The following is a 16458-nucleotide window of genomic DNA, read 5'->3' on the forward strand; positions in this document are numbered from 1 at the left end:
ATTAATCTTATGGTTATTTCCAGAGCTAAAGCATTATTCCTAGGTATCAACTAACAAAGAAACCTGCAACTCATCATGAAAGTAAGTTAAAAATACCCCATACATGAAACAGACATCTAGACACTCTATCCCTAATACCCCAAATCAGACCATTACATTAAACACTCCTATGAATACATAAGAGGAATTATTACTACATAGTCTTCCAGCTCAGAAAATTTACTCTATATTCTGGTAAAGTTAGGATAAGTAAGAACTGAAAAAACAAATCGCTGGTCCGGGGCCATCCAAGGGGCTCATAGCAGGGCAAGAAATCTAATCCAGATCTCCTGAAAACTGGTTCGTTGCTTTAACTACAAGACATTAGAGATACGACTGATCAGTCATTGAGATTTTATAGAGACTTGAAATGTGCAGCAGTTTCAGAGTGTAATTTCAGCTTTCTCCCTGTATAAAACCACAGAAATTGGAGGAGGTGGTTCATGGAATTTGGGGAATTAAAGCTATCCCAGAAACCTGCAGTTCCTCTTGTTTTAATCCTTTTAAGACTATGTTGTCGTGACCAACACTGATATAAGGATATCAATACACAAAGAAATATTCCTTTTCCCATACAGTAAGCATAAATGTTTGACAGTATACCTGAATTTTACCCAATTATTTATAAAAGGATTAGAGGCCTTGTTTAAAAGCTAACAAAATGAATGTGAGTCACCTTTGACACTAAGGAAATTCTGAGAAGTTCCTTGACAGGTGCATCAGCCATGGCTGTGTAGTTGGGTGATTTCTATTATACCTTACCTAATTTCAGAAGTATTAATATTCTTCTTTGCAGGTTCTGGAGGAAATTATCCATAAAAGTTTTAGGTACTGTGCAAAACCGAATGTATATGCGTAAAATCAACCCCTTCCCCATTTGAATCACTAGTGATATTATACGTATTCCAGACTGCATTTATTATGATTGATTTCACAATATAATCAAACTAGATTCAGCACTGCTATTTAAAGAAGAACTAAAAGTATTAGGTGTGACTAATTCCTCACTGTCTACCGCAGGTTTGCTTTTTATTGACACGTTAGTAATCCTGATCAATGTCATTTAATTCCTAGCATGCACATAGCAAACACAATTAGCAATCCTATACATTTCACTGCTGCTGTTACACATACGCGGATATAAAGGGACAACGTGGACCTGCTGTTGGAACCATGAACCTTCGGTCACACTGACACTCAGAAAGTTGTTGTGAATGGACATATGGTGAAAATATGGCTATTGTCAAGGTAGAAGAGATGACAGAAAATGGCATGCCCTTATTAAGTACATTTAACAGCCAAGACACAAACCTTTTAGTGACTGTCAGTGTTGCAGAGTCATTCTAAGTAGGCAACGGCAGCTCTCACGCATCATCAAGGAAATTGTCAGCGATCCCTGGAGACCATCTCTGTTATAATTGGCACTGGTGGAGGAGGAGGATGCGTCAGGTACAGAGATATTCACACACCATCCTGAGATGGCAATAGTGGCAGTTAACACTCCTTCAGACTTTCAAAACTGCTATGGAAGTCATAGCACAAATACCAAGCAGCAAGATGGCATTTTTTACAGCTGCTTCTCATAGTATCATGACATTTAAAGTGCATGTTAAAATCGATGAAGTACAGTAAAAACATAATTATGCTGTTTATGTAACATGCATTATGTACCTAATATGAGCAGAATTAGTCTATCAGTGTTCTGGAGCTGTTATACAGACAACAGATGAAAATGCTTTGGAAAATGCTACTTCTAAGTTTATTATTCAATTAGCATGTATACTCTCCCTAAGAAAATAAAACCTTTTGAGGGGCACAAAACATTTTTACTGCACGTGCAGAGCATGCAATTTAATTCTTAACAAATTGCTTCTGCTTTTAAATTATGCTATTAGTATGCTAAAAAAAAGTCTCGCATTTTGTCATCACACTTTAAATTTCACTAATTTAGCTATACATCTGCCAAAATGTCTTTCACATGTAAACAGTTTTGCTTTCAGTCTGTTCAATTAAAATCAGCAATGTATTTGTGAAAACCTTAATTCTATGCTAATACAAGTTCTATAGAACAGATTTTTAGGTGGTTTTATAACACTATTTCCAATCTTTCCTGCGGTAAAGGTGCTTTACGGTAATTGACTGATGTTTCAGAACAGTAACTGAAATCCTACTAAATACTTAACGCATTAACGCATTCTTTGCCTTGCTCGTTCCGAAGCGGTTCTGTTGCCTGAACTCCTCAGTTACCAGACTCTGATTTAGTTAAACAAGGATGTGCACAAAGTACCAACCATCTGGTCAAGTACCCACCATCTCCAGTCGTTAAAATTGATGGCTGAAAGGACTTCTAATCAAAGAAGTCAGTCTCGGGAAACAAAGAACAGATAATGGCCAGAGGGGGTCTGCAACAAAGGCGGCAGGGCAAGTCGGTTCTGGGGCTCGGGCAGGAGCGCGGGCAGGGCTATGCGCAAGAGTTTAGGGGGATTCAGGGGCAAACAACGGGATGAAGAAGAGTGAAGAGGGGATAACGACCATCCTCAGGTCGTCGCGACGACCACCCGCAGGCATAACTGCCCAGACGGGAAGACTCATGCGTATGCGAAACATTCCGATAAATGCAATGCTATGTATCGCTGTGCAACACGAACTGGGACCCGCGAAACAGCTGGGCATGCGCGTGGGTTGGAACGACCGCCCGTGCGCCCGGCGCCGCACCGAGCAGTGCGCGCAGTGCCCGCCGCTGCGGGCTGCTGCGGGCTGCGGGGCGGGGGAGGCCCGCATTTCGGTGGCAGTTCAGTACGGAGTAAAAGTATCTTTTTTTTTTTTTTTTTTTTTTTATAATAAATCTTTTAAGGTCCAACTTTTAGGATAAGAGCTCTGAGGTGAACCGGTCTCCTCAGTAACTACCAACGTACTCTGAAGATCAAAAGCGGGTTGTCATGGAAAAGTCAACTATTAAACAGCCTTTTTAAAATAAAGAAAACTGAGAACAAAATTAAGCAACCACCACCACCTCCCCATTTCTTGTTTTGACCCTACGGAGTGCTGCCTTTCAACAACAAATCCCCCGCCGGCTGTAAAAGCGGCTTTCTCTGTCCCTGAGGCCCCTGTGTGAGCTTGCTCTCTCGCTGCACGCTCTCTCTACGCTAGCTGTCAGTCTCTGTCTCTCTGTCCCTCCCTCCCCATCTGACTTGGAGAGACAAATAAAACTTTCCACACTCTTCTCTCCCCGGGCATTTCTATTGCCCCTGGAGACCTGGAGTTCTCTTCAGAGAATGCCACCTGCCAGCCACTAGCCTCCAGGGACAAGCAGCACAGCAGCTATCCATCCAGCTGGGCAGCCATTCCTGGTGCATGAAAAAAATTAAAACCATTATCCAGCTGTCACATCTTTTACAAAAGGACTAAGACAAGACAACTTTTTAAAAGTCCATATATCCTTTATGTTAAGACTTTGAAAGGAAAATAGACAGATGCTTAATATTCACTTTCAATGCTAATAACATAGCTGATAATTTAATACAAAAAGATTTTATTATAGATGGAGCTGGTAGTGTCTTTGGAGTTATTCTTGCTTGATACTTCTCATTAGAAGATACTGACTGAAGCTTCTTTTAACATTGCCAAAACTTTACATTGGGATTGCAGTTTTCTCCACTGGGTGTCTGTCAGGAAGATGATTAATATTTTTTTTTTTTTTTAATTTAGCAAAAATGATTCAGCCATTTCTGAACAAAAGCTAATGGAAAAATACCCTTTCACTGATATTGAAGTATAACAAATTCATTAGTTACTTTAAGAACACTTTACAACAGGAGCTTGACTTTCTAGCAGAATTTGTTTTCAAACTACAGGTGTGTCTATTTCCATCCCAGTAATAAAACTGCACTTTTCCGTGCCGGAAACCCCTGAAAAATGGACAGGCTGGAGAGTTGGGTGGAGAGGAACCTAATGAAGATCAACAAAGGCAAGTGTAAGGTCCTGTACCTGGGGAGGAACAGCCCCACGCACCAGTACATGCAAGGGGCTGACCTGCTGGAAGGCAGCTCTGCAGAGAAGGACCTGGGAATGCTGGTGGGCAGCAAGTTGCCCATGAGCCAGCAGTGTGCCCGTGTGGCCCAGAAGGCCAGTGGGATCCTGGGGAGCATTAAGAGAAGTGTGGCCAGCAAGTCAAGGGAGGTGATCCACCCCTCTGCTCTGCCCTAGTGAGGGTGCACCTGGAGTGCTGTTTCCAGTTCTGGGCTCCCCAGTTCAAGAGAGACAGGGAGCTACTGGGGAGGGACCAGCGGAGACTACAGAGATGAGTTTTTGGACTGAAGTATCTCCCTTATGAGGGAAGTCTGAGAGAACCGGGCCTGGTTAGCCTGGAGAAGACTGAGAGGGGATCTTATCGATGTCTACAAATACCTTAAGGGTGAGTGTCAGGACAACAGGGCCAGGCTCTTTTCAGTGGTGCCCAGTGACAGGACAAGAGGCAGGAGTCACAAACTGCAAAACACAGTAATTTCCACCTGAAGGAGGGTGCTCTGACTGGAACAGGCTGCCCAGAGAGGCTGGGGAGTCTCCTTCTCTGAAAACATTCAAAACCTGCCTGGATATGACCCTGTGCAACCTGCTTGAGCAGGGGGTTGGACTAGATGACCTTCAGAGGTCATGGCAAGCGACAGCTGTCGATGGAAGGAGCAGATTAAGACAAGGAACCTGAGAGAGGAGGTGTAAGAAGGCCAGAGATGGGGAAAGGCCTGTAATTAATAAGCAAGGAAATGCACTCTGGGAAGAGGAACATAAGGAACGAGGGAATTGGATCTGTGAAAGCTACACAAGTCATAAATTGTAACCAAAGACAAGAAGAGTGTGAAAAAACAGAAATGAGTAAATGAGGCAGGAAAGGTAATAACAGAAAAGTAGGATTTGTGCTGGAAATTCGAAGAATTACAGAGAGAGGGCCCAACTGTGTAAGGATATAACAAACATTTGCAGTGACAGACAGACTGCAATACCTAGGACATGTCTAGTCAAAACTCAGAGGAGCAGATAGAATGGATTAAGTTCACACCCTAAACCATGGCCTGGAGGAGAACCTGCCACTGAAGACACACTACTGTAGAAATTTAATGGAATCATGCCTTGCTGGGGTATGATTTTTAACCTTTTGTTACCTGTTACTGCTTTGATGTTAGGAGAGTTTGTGAAGGAGATTTAAAAATCTAGTACATTTCTTGAATATCTTTATGATTCTCTACAGTGGGATGTTTGAGGTTTTTGTGTGGGTTTTGGTGTTGGGTTTTTTTTTCTTTTTAAAGCTGGAAGTTACACTTTGAAATATGGGTTAAAGTGACAGAGCTGCAATGTCAAACCATTAAAAAGTAACCATTAGCATAAAAGTTTCCTATGCTACTTCAGACTCCTCCCTCATTTTTCCTCCAAAGTTAACTTTTAGTTTATCTGGACACAAGAAATTCATGTCTGAGCACATGAGAATTGTAAAGAAGCCACCAAGAATTTCTGTTTCTGACTTAGTGGCAAACACACTTGTGTTTAGGAAATTATCTTGCAGCACATAACCCTTGAAGTTCCCTTGAAATAGATCAATTCACTTTAGTAGCGTGTGTAAGCATATTGTGGTAGCTGTGATCACAATACTAGTAAGACATCATCCGCTTTAAAACCCAGTAGTTTTGATTGTTGCAGATGGTATCAAGACATTAACGAAGTAGGGTATGTTCCTTGGTATTGGTTATTGGTGCAGCTGTTAAGTTAATGAAGTCAGTATATATTCAGTTTTAATTGTAGACACATTTTATTTGAGCTTTCATAGAACAGCTGTGAAATAAGTGCTATAATTAATGTTCTGTGGGTTACACTGAAATCTATGTATATATATTAGAAATGATATGTTATGATCTCCATTCAATTTATTTAGTTTTTAGTTCTTAAGATGAAAGATCATCAGATAATTGTAGTTTCTTCAGAAAACATTTAAAGGTTTCAAAGTCATTTTCGTTTGTGCTTTCACCTGCTAAGTCACCATCAATAAAATTTATTATTAGATTAAATCAATTTATTTGATTAAATTAATGGCATCTTTAGATATCTAGATTTATCAGGTACTCAGCATGTTAATACTGGAGTCAAGCAGGCTGTTCCAGCTGTACTTGAAGAAATAACCTCATTCTAGCTTTCTTTTGTATTATTTTCATATAGGGTGTTCCAAATTTGCCATTCCTAGGAAACTGTCATATAAAGGATAAAACATCAAAGGGAAGTCAAATGTTGAATCTAATCCCCTTGGGGAGGCAGGTGAGTAAAGTAGGGGATGTTGATTTGTGCTACTTTAATTGCAGCTACTGCAAACTCCCTCAGTTTCAGACAGTCTCCGTCAAACACTTTCTTCTATGGCACAACATGACGATAGGGAACTCAACAAAGCAGAATGGTAAAATCTTCTGGGACACTGAGATTAACAGAATAATCTGAGATTTTCTCAGACTCAAGGAAGTGATTTATATATTCTTCTTTCTTCCCTCCTTCCATTCTTTTTCTGTTTTCCTCATGGGATTTAGAAAAGGGTTTGTTCGGTTTGTTTGTTGTTTTGTTTTCAAGTGAGAGTGAACAAATTCAGTTATACACCACCAAATAAGGACTTTCTAATAGTGTCACCTAGGTTTCTTGGGGATAACTTTATCCAGCTTTACTTACTCATTACATTAGTTATTGCATTGTCTTGTACACTGTGTTATATTCCAGAATTCCCCTTTTTCTTAGAGTGACCCTGAAATGCTCAAGTGACTATTCCGGAAGGCAATGGGTGTCTGAAAACTACAGCAACTTTGTCTTCCTAGTACTTCCTTCACAGATTTCACAAATCCTCTGGAACAAAAGATAATGGCATATACTGTGGGATACATAAATTGCTTATGTCATAAATTCCAGATTTTTATTTTCCTCAACAGGAAAATCACCTAGGACTGAAGGCTCATTCATTAAAAGTAATAAAAAGTCTAATTCACTTCTAGTGTAGTTACAGGTATACTATACTCCTATGAAGGTTTTCATTGACAAGTATGCTTCCCTTATCAAACCTCCTCTTTTAATGTATCTCTGTTGAATTCGGCATTGGGGGTGGGGAAAGAGCATTTGTTACTGCACACTTAGGGCTATGGGAATTCTGCTTCTCCTTTGCTTCATTACCAGGAAGACACGGGGAAATTACTTTCTTTTGCAGCATCCTCCATCTTTGGGAGGCACAATGGTATGTTCAAATATTTTTTAAAGTAGACTGTAATGCCCTATATAATGGTCTATAAAGGCAGAATTCTGTGTACCATTGTTAGATACTTAAGCAAAAGAATCTATTCTTTTTTTTAAAGTACAAACAAAAATCAGAGGAATGTGGAATTGTTCAAAATCTTTGAAAAAATCAGGCCACTTATATTTAGGTATTGAAATATGAGTTAAGAACCTAAATTTAGTATCTACCCCTGTCTGGATTCAAAAGTCATGGATTCTGACCATCCAGTAACTGAATGGAGGGCAGTCTTCATCCTTCGTGCTCTTGGCTCTTTTGAGATGTGGGTTAGGAAGGTATGGGGATTTATCTTTGTTGCTATCCGGTTCTCTTTGCTGCTGAAACATTCAGATATAATTACAGGTTGTTCTTCTAAAATTCTGTGGTGCTCACAGAACCTCTAATTTCCTTTTGTTTTTCTCTACTTTGAGGGTTATGCTTCACCACATGCCCTAACTAGTTCGCTATCAGAAACAGCTCATATTACCATGGGATGGCTGCAGTGGTAAACAGATCTGTTCTTTCTCCACTCTTTACCCCTTTGTGCATTTTACTCCCATGTGCAGTAGAAGCTTTGCTCAATGTTTGTAGAAGGTAAAATCAGTCTCCAGGGAACACTAGACCCTTCCTGTGCATATGGTGAAGATCAAGCTGGAAGGAATGAGGAAAATTATGGTTTTGCTTTTCCCAGCATACTAACTAGTACAGTTGTATCACAGCATCAAAAGCAATGCATTGAATCTCATAACAGATGTTCCAGGTATATCTCTCACAAGGTTAGGAAAGCCGTGAGAGAATATGAATCTGCAAATCCCTTCTGATCTTTGTTCTGCCTCTGAACTTCAAAACCATATTGCACTTGCACAATGCATGCACAGAAAAGTAAGAGGATCCCTCTCTGCTGGTCAGTTTATCCTGCTTCTGTCAGTAGCCAGGAAACTGACTTTTAAGAACCTGTTCTTCTGGTTTCCTTTGGACCAGTTCCTCACAAAGCCAGTAACTTGCAGTGGAGAATAAGCATACAAATGGGTTTGGTGTAAAGCTAAGATATTCACACCTGCAACTTCCCTGAGGCTTCTGGGGAGACAAGGGAACTCCCAGCCTGTCCCCCACAAAGTTTGCTCTTTGATGACCATTGTTTCGGTAGTAACATTCTGTAACATCCTTGAGGTGCTTGATTAAGTGCAGTACAGCTCTGTCATCCTCTCTTACTTAGACCATGCTTCAATGAAACAATGCCTTCAGTTTACAAGTTTCTCTTGCAGAATCAAAAAGACAATTGTGGCATGACATAGAACTGTGATATGGAACATGCTTAATTCTGCTGCTTCTAAACTTTTTCAAGTAGATTAACTTCCTCCCAGTCTCTGTGTTGGACCAGCTGTCATCTCTCTGCCAGTTCTGAAAATTTAGGAGACTCAGGTCCCCAGAGGTTGGTCTTTTTGGTTTATTTTATGCAGCAACTTCTTCCCATTGCTAACGTCTCCAGTTTGTTAATTAGCTGCTATAACTGAAAGCTTGTATGGTAGGCTCTGAATCTTCTCTGCTGTTTGCCGAAGGCCTGAAGAATTATGTGTCACATTTACACATAATTCTGCTTATCCCCCTACAAATTTTTCTCGTAATTCTAATTATGCAGCCATGAGGAGCTGAATGAGTCTATCCAGATGTTCTAGGGGAGGACAAAATATAGTGGCTGCCACTAAAATTATACAGTTATGTACTAGAACAGGGCCAATGCATATCTTTCAAAAACTAGGATTTGTCAAATACTGTCCTTCAGGTACCTGAAGGAATTTCTCATTATAAATGGGGAGGGGAAGAGAAAGAGAAGCTCTCTTGGTGCTTTAAAGCTACACCCCCAGTGCTGTGGCAGACACAGATGTGAGGGAGAAATTGGCGCAGCCAGTTGTTTTCCCTCAAAATTCACTTCCTGTCTTTCTTTTGCTTATGAGAAAGAACAGTGAAATATCCCAATAATAATGGTATTGCTCGGATAGCTTTCTATGTGGCAAAGAGAAAGAATACAATATGCTCTTCTTAAAAGAAGAGAGACTGAACAAAAAGGAAAGATGTACAAAACAAGAGAAAAGCTCAGAAACAACTCAGACTGCAGATGTGCTGCATCTGTTTGCTTGCCCACTGGGCATTTCTATGGAGGTGGTTAGACAACTAGATCATATACACAAAAGGCAGATAGGTTGACTTAAAGTCTACAACAGTGATAATACTGTAACAAAGCCATGAATATAATTCACTGTCTATGTATTAAACATTGAAAATATATGCCATAAAACAGCTCATGATCTTACAGTGACAGAGTAAAACCAGAACTGACCTTGCAAAGGATACACACAATCGAATGAAATTTTAAGTTTAAAAGCTGTGTGCCATTTTGTTTCCAAAGAAACTTGTACTCATACATATACAGTCCACTCCTGATTATCTTAAAGGAAAAGGTAAAAATATGTCTTTGTAGAAATACTGTTGATGTGAAGTTAAAGAGAAGGAAGCAAACATAAAATGTTGCTATCCAAAATAAATGTGTACCTCATCAAGAACTCTATGTAAAAGTGAGCTAAAAGCAAAAATAATGTAGCCCAACAGGTATGGCATGTATGCCTCATAGTAGTCTTTACCAATAACCCTGATCTATAATCTTAACAAGGGAAGATAAAGGCCATAATGTCCAGTCTTTATGACTTAAAAAAGTCTGCATTTCTTTTAATTACATCTCTACCTGTAAAAACAATTAACCAATGAAAGTCACATCTTCACAAGTAATTTCTCACTGTTGTCATAAATAACTACAGTATGCAAAAAATACATTTATTAGCAAAAATGCTTCTGGCTTTAACATTCACTTTGGAAATATTGAGAAATGGAGCCTCATAATTTATTCATAAGATCAGAATTAATGCAGTCACTATTCCTGGCTTCTGATTAAATGCTGTCTTGTAACCTAGTAACACTGAAAATAATGACCGGATGATAATTTCCAGTGAATTGAGTCAATGAAGAGAAGCTTTGGTATGTCAAGTTGCAACATTACTTGCCCAACAAAAAAACACCTACAGACCCATCCACAGCTGTGGAGACAATTTTCTTCTGTGTTGTATGGGATAGCATATGCAACGTCCATTTCTAACGGTGGGTTCATTCTCAGTCTTTCACTATGATAGTTAAGACAGTGGTAGATGGTGATGGAGCAGAAATTTACGGTCTTAGAATAATAAAAAAGGAATTGAGAGTAAGGTGGTTTTGCAGCTCATTCTCACTGATATTAGTGGACAGAATTCATTCAACGTGACATTGAGCTGTAAATCCTCTGACAGACTTCCATATAGTATACAAGACCACAAAAGTGTATACAGCTGTGTCACTCATCACTGATAACGTTATCATGCTAGACGCTTCTGTATAAAAGACAAGCAAAAGACAGAAAAAAACTCATATAAGACTAGACTGAGTTGTGTAAGCACTCTCAGCAAACTCCAAAATTAAACATTTCTTCCTCCTTGTGAATTTTAAACAAATAAAGGACATTTTCTAAAAATTAATCAGAAAATACCTGGGATAGGGAAAAAAATAAATACGAAGACAAATTCATAAAGAAAAATGCACACACATATATTTGTACATCATACAGGTTCAGAAAGCCTAAATCATTGAAATGGAGTAACTGAAGCAGAGAAAAATCTTGGCGAACAGGAACTAGACAACAGTCACTCAGCTAATGCATAAGTTAAATAAAGAGACCTAATTACTTGAGGAAGGCAAGAAAAAAAAAGCAAGGAAAGAAAAGTATTGAAGGGCAAAAAAGTATTAAATGTTAAATCTGAAAGTTCTCATCGCTGCAGGAAAGAAAAAAAAATAAAAAAGAGAAGGAAAGGATTAACATCAGCCTAGATCCTGAGGGTAGCCATTAAAGGCACAGAGTGGGAGCGCGCACTAGACGTATGGATGAGTACGAAGCGGCCGAGGAACACGAAAAAGGCGAAGCGGCAGGAGCGGTGCCGGCGGCGGGAGCGCGGCCAGCCCTACGCGGGGCCCGGCGCGCAGCGGCCGCGGGGGCGGTGCTGCGCGGGGGCGGGGGAGGGCGCAGCAGTGCGTAGCGCAGCGCCGGAGATGGGGCGAGGCGGGGCGCCGCAATAAGAGCGGATGGGCGATGGGGAAGGGAACAGGGAGGGAAGAGGCTGCCGGAGCCGCGGCGTTGCAGCTGCTGGCCCTGGGCTTGCTGCCCCCGGTGTTGTTTCAGTTACAGCAGCCGTGCTATATAGGCGGAGATCGCGCGGGTGCGGTGCGGTGCGGTGCGGTGCGGTGCGGTGCGGTGCGGAGCGGGCAGCCTCCGCGGCTCCCGGCGCTTGGCCCCGGCTGCAGTGCGCGGGGGTAAGGCGGGTCATCACCGCTGTGAAGGGAATAAAATACGTTTCAGAAAAAAAAAAAAAAAAACCCAACCCAACCAAAACAACATCATCTACCTGGCAGGCGGATGGGGAAGGGGTGGTAAGGGGAGGATGGGGGCAGAAAGTGGTTTCTGGGAAAGGCTGGGGGCTTGGGTTAAAGCGGAGCAGCAGCCCAGGGGAGAGCGCTCGCCAACTCGCCTTCTTGCCTTCACGCTCCGGGGCAGAGCAGTGGAGAGGAGGAGGAAATGGGGGAGGAAGGCGGCGAGGAGCAAGAGAGGGAGGAGGAAAGGGGGGAGGGCGGGGGGGAGTCCTTGTACGCTTAGGGGTAGGGGCGAGCCGCGGGCGGCGGTGTGAGATGGCACACACATAGGCAACATCTGTACGTTATATATACATACAGAGAGGTCCAGCCAGGGGCGGGCAGAGCCTCCGCCGCCCCCCCGGGAGCAGCCGGGGGAGGTGCCTCGGTCCCCCCTCCGGGAGGGGGCACGGCGGGGCGGGAGGGGCTCGCGGGAGCCGCCGGCGCGGATGCCTTCACCTGGGTTTCTTCATCTGTGAGCGGGGCGAGGAGGAGAGGCGGTCGGGTCTGGAGAGCTACCGCTGGATCGTTTGAAAAAAAAAAAAAAAAAAAAGAGGGAGGGGGAAAAACCCAACTCTGCAATCCTCTGCTCCCCACAGGCTCGGCACCATAAGGGACTGCTATATTTGAGGCTGTCAGGAGGATGGGAGAGAGAGACTGAGAGTCAGGGCGAGAGAGAGACGGTGCCACAGCAGCGGTAAGTGCCTTTGCCGTTCCCCCAGCCAGGCACTGATTTCCCTGGTTAGACTTTGGAGTGCGTGCAGATTATTTGTTGTAATATCCATCGCGGCATCTCTGTGAGCAGTTCGCTGTGGAGCCAGCAATGGTGAGAGATCCCATTTTTGGGCTCCTGCAGCAGGTTTATGTGATTTGCTTTTTGTTTTGAATCTTGCATTGAAATTGTCGTAATTGAGCGGAAAAGTTGAAGCAGAAATTACTGTGATCTACTATATGTTTGCTGTCGTTTAACTTGCTAGCAAACTACTGCAGTGAATGAGTTGTGAAGAGTTGATGCGAGGCTTTTAGAACAAATACGTACTCCGGAGAAAAAATGCCTGTTTTAATGTGCTAATTTTTATGTTTGGGAGAGCTACCGTGCTAATGCTTGAGGGTGAAACAGAAAATAACCTAGCGTATTGAGTTTATAGTGATGCACTAAAAGTTGTATTGCTATGAAGTTCAGAATGGTACTTGGCTTTGGGATAAACAATTACCTCCGGAATTAGAAAAGTGTGGTGCCTGGACTGTTCCCCTTTGCTGACAGGCAGAGGAGATGGGATTACCTGAAGATGCGCAGATTTTCCCTCTGTGATGTGAGGGCAGTGGGTAAGACTTAAGTGGAATGGCTATGAGCTAGCTAGAAGATGAACTGAGAGTTATTTCTGTAACGCAGAGCATGAAACTGTTTTAAAGGTTTTTATCTCAGAAAAAAATTCTGCATCCATTACTGTATCTGTGCTTCTTCAGACGTTTAGTTTCATTCTGGTTGAGCAGAAACCTCATAAAACAGAAGTTACACAACATAGTGTAATGTGACTACTTAGGAATAAAGTTTCCCCTGTTGCAATATTTTAAAAAATTAACATAAAGCTTTTGCAAAGTTTGTTATTTTTTTTTTTAATTTAAAAGTAATACTTTCCTTGAATGGAACATTTTCAGTAATATTTCTTAATGAAGGACCCGATGCCAAATTCTTCTGAGTCACAGCATTACCCTAGTCTTCAGTGAGCTTTGGATGACACCCTAAAGTTTGAAACCACAAATAAATTACATGTTCACTGTTAGCCAAAAACTAAGGGGGATTCCTGATAATTAAAATGTGGATGACATTTTCTAATTATTAAAAATGCAATTAATTCTTGCTGAGTTATAGTAGAACTCCTTCAGAAGTACTTTATGGCAATCAATATTAATGCAAGATCAGTTCATTGTGATTAATATTATTACAGCGGGTATCAAAAGAATTAGCAATAATTGGGCCATTACTTTAAAGTGCTATCAAAATATCTATTAGAGTTTGTAAAAATGTATTTTCATATATTGACTTTAATTACTATAGCCTTTATTTGCAAAATTTCAAGTAAAAAAAGCCAAAAAACCCAAACCCCATTCAATATCTATCTTGTTAGGAGGGAAGATGCTTGGTGTGTGAGGTATACTGAAAGGAAGACAGAAAACTGAGGCATGAACTATAATAACTGAGGAATATTTCATGTACAGTGGTCCTCTGTGGCTATATACTTTTAACTATGTGAATGATTAAGACATGTGGTTAAGAAGACTAAGGCTTGGAAGGCAACAAATGTATAAAGAAAGGAGGATGAAGGGTTAAGCATTCTTGAAGGTGCTAATAGCTAAATAGTTTTAAGTGTACTATTCAACATGCAGTTTTTCTGTTTCATATACTTACAAGGAGATGCCCATGCAAAAAGTCAGAACTAGCAGAGTGTGATATAAATACGAGTGTGAAGATAGCTACATCTGGAGACTGAGAGTGTAGATTTTAGGTTTGTTGGTCAATATGAAGCTGAAGGGCAAATTCTTGAGTTCTAGGTTAAAATGTGAGGGGAAAGGATCTTCATTTTATAATAAGGGCAGATGTACTAAGAATGAAAACAGAAAATACAAAAAATCTGGCTGAATTAGAGCTGAAAATTTGAAAGAAAGCAGCTTTGAAAACTGATCTGGAGGAAAATATCGTAGCACCTAAGATAAAAGGTATGATTAAAAACTCTGCTGTTACGAAATAATAAAGGACAACTTTTAAGAAATGCATAACTTTGAGGACTGTCAGCACAGATTCAATACAGGAAGGTCATGACTGGCAAATTTGCTCGAGTCCCCTGAATAAGTTGCTGACATGGTAAACTATTGGGGAATCAGTGATTATGATGTATGGGGGCTTCAGAAAATGTCCGGTTCTGTGCTCCACAAAATATTGATTTGGAAACGTAAATTTTGGAAGCACTGCTGGAATGAATTCAACCTGACTTAGAGATAGGGACCAGAGGGTGTCAGTAAAGGTAAAGAGCTCTGGATGAAAGGAGGAGGTTAAAAGTATGAGGCTTTAAGTGACAGTCTGAGATGCAGTTTTCTTTCTTGCTTGTTGTAAAGCTGGCATGTTCAAAAAGAGTAAATCTGATTTGCTAGCAATACAGAAAAATCTGTTCCACTGAACAGAGTCATCACACTGAAAGTTTTCTGATTAGGTTAATGATAAGAATATTTATTTTAAGTAATTGATGCAAGTCTTTACTAAAGGCATCATAGAAAACTATACATTAAGAATATATATGCCAGGGGGCTGGCACTGAGCCATCTGAGGTGACTGGTTCAGTGGCATTGAAAAAAAAACCCAAACTGTTCTGAATTATTTTGCCTTTCTGCATATAGCCTGTAAAACAGATCTTGGTTTCTCTGAATTCACTGCATAATTTGCCACTGTTGGTCTGCTCCCTCCATATGCTCCTGCTAACAGCTTCTGCATTGCACTTTCTCTCAGTTTCAGAACCACCTCAATCATTTGAACAATTTCTCATACTCTAAAATACTAAACTGAAATTCACCACAGTTTGTACAGTGTTCTTAATTCCTAAGAATCAATGTCAAACAGACATTTTCTTGCTAATATATTGGCAAATCTTCCACAGAATTTATTTTCTTCTTTCTGTGCGTAGCCTCTCTGATGCTTTTTTCAGGGTCTGTTACACCCTGTATTATCAACTTTGCGCTTTACAAGGAAAAACTACTCTGTCCGGACATGATGGAGTCCCTACAGAGTTTTATCTTCTGAGCAGTTCTGATCAATAACACTACATTATGGGCCAGTGCCTTTTGAAAAATTAGAGAATTGTTAGAACTTGATAAAAGAAATACTTTTTGATTTTATTTAAATTTAAGATTTCAAAGCCTCGTAATGTATGTATGCATATGTATATCTGTGTTTATACCCACACATACACTGGGTATGAGTGATGATTCTGTGTCTTTGCAAGCTGGAATGGAAGCAACAAAACCATTTTCTGGTTAGTAGAAGGAAATGTAATCTCTTTGGTTTTATAATAAATTTCATGGCTGATTTATGAAAATGTCCCAAAGTGTATGGATCATAAGAAAATGAGATCTTTGCTTATATTCCGCTTTCTAAAAGGGAGCTCAGGATGTTTTCTCACTGTACTTCATAAAGGCCACCAATCAAGTTTTATGGGTTCAAGTGGATGTATAACAGGGGATTGTGTGTCAGATTCTATATGCTATGAATATGGTAAAATATTAGAATTACCATCCATGTTACGGCTGATGTTCTTGATCACACGTGCCCATACTTGTTCCGTGTAGTCATCCACTCAGACTAGCTCCTAAGCTTACAGAGCCATGAGGTTATGTCAGAATGACAGAGTAATTCATGCTGTCATGTAGTAGTTACCAACATCATAGTTCACCTCTTTACACCTCCTTCAGGACCAAACTTACATGTCAGTCTCAGGAAAAATTGATAAATCTTCTCCATTCCCATACCTAGAAATAGAAAATGCATCAAACTTTTTCCATCCATCAGAAACGTCTTTTGGGAGTTTCTTTTTTCAGTACGCTCTTAAAGATTTTATTGTAAATGGTGTTAAAACATGGTATCTTTGAAGAACCTC

General features: G+C 40.7%; 1 protein-coding gene across 5 annotated transcripts in view; it reads left to right on the forward strand.

The window, feature by feature from the left end:
• Positions 1 to 16458, forward strand: part of CNTN5 (contactin 5) — a 968197-nt gene that overhangs the window by 254953 nt on the left and 696786 nt on the right. For 3 of the 5 annotated variants that reach the window (XM_080376469.1, XM_080376474.1, XM_080376475.1), the window contains exon 1: positions 12382 to 12509. The exons of 1 other annotated variant lie outside the window; for it this stretch is intronic. The gene's annotated coding sequence lies outside the window, so the exon portion shown is untranslated. Of the gene's footprint in view, positions 1 to 12381; positions 12510 to 16458 lie in introns of those variants that run through there. One more of the 5 variants, XM_080376470.1, reaches the window with a different exon arrangement.

This window comes from Falco punctatus (assembly GCF_963210335.1).
Source record: "Falco punctatus genome assembly, chromosome: 2".
Classification (NCBI taxonomy): domain Eukaryota; kingdom Metazoa; phylum Chordata; class Aves; order Falconiformes; family Falconidae; genus Falco; species Falco punctatus.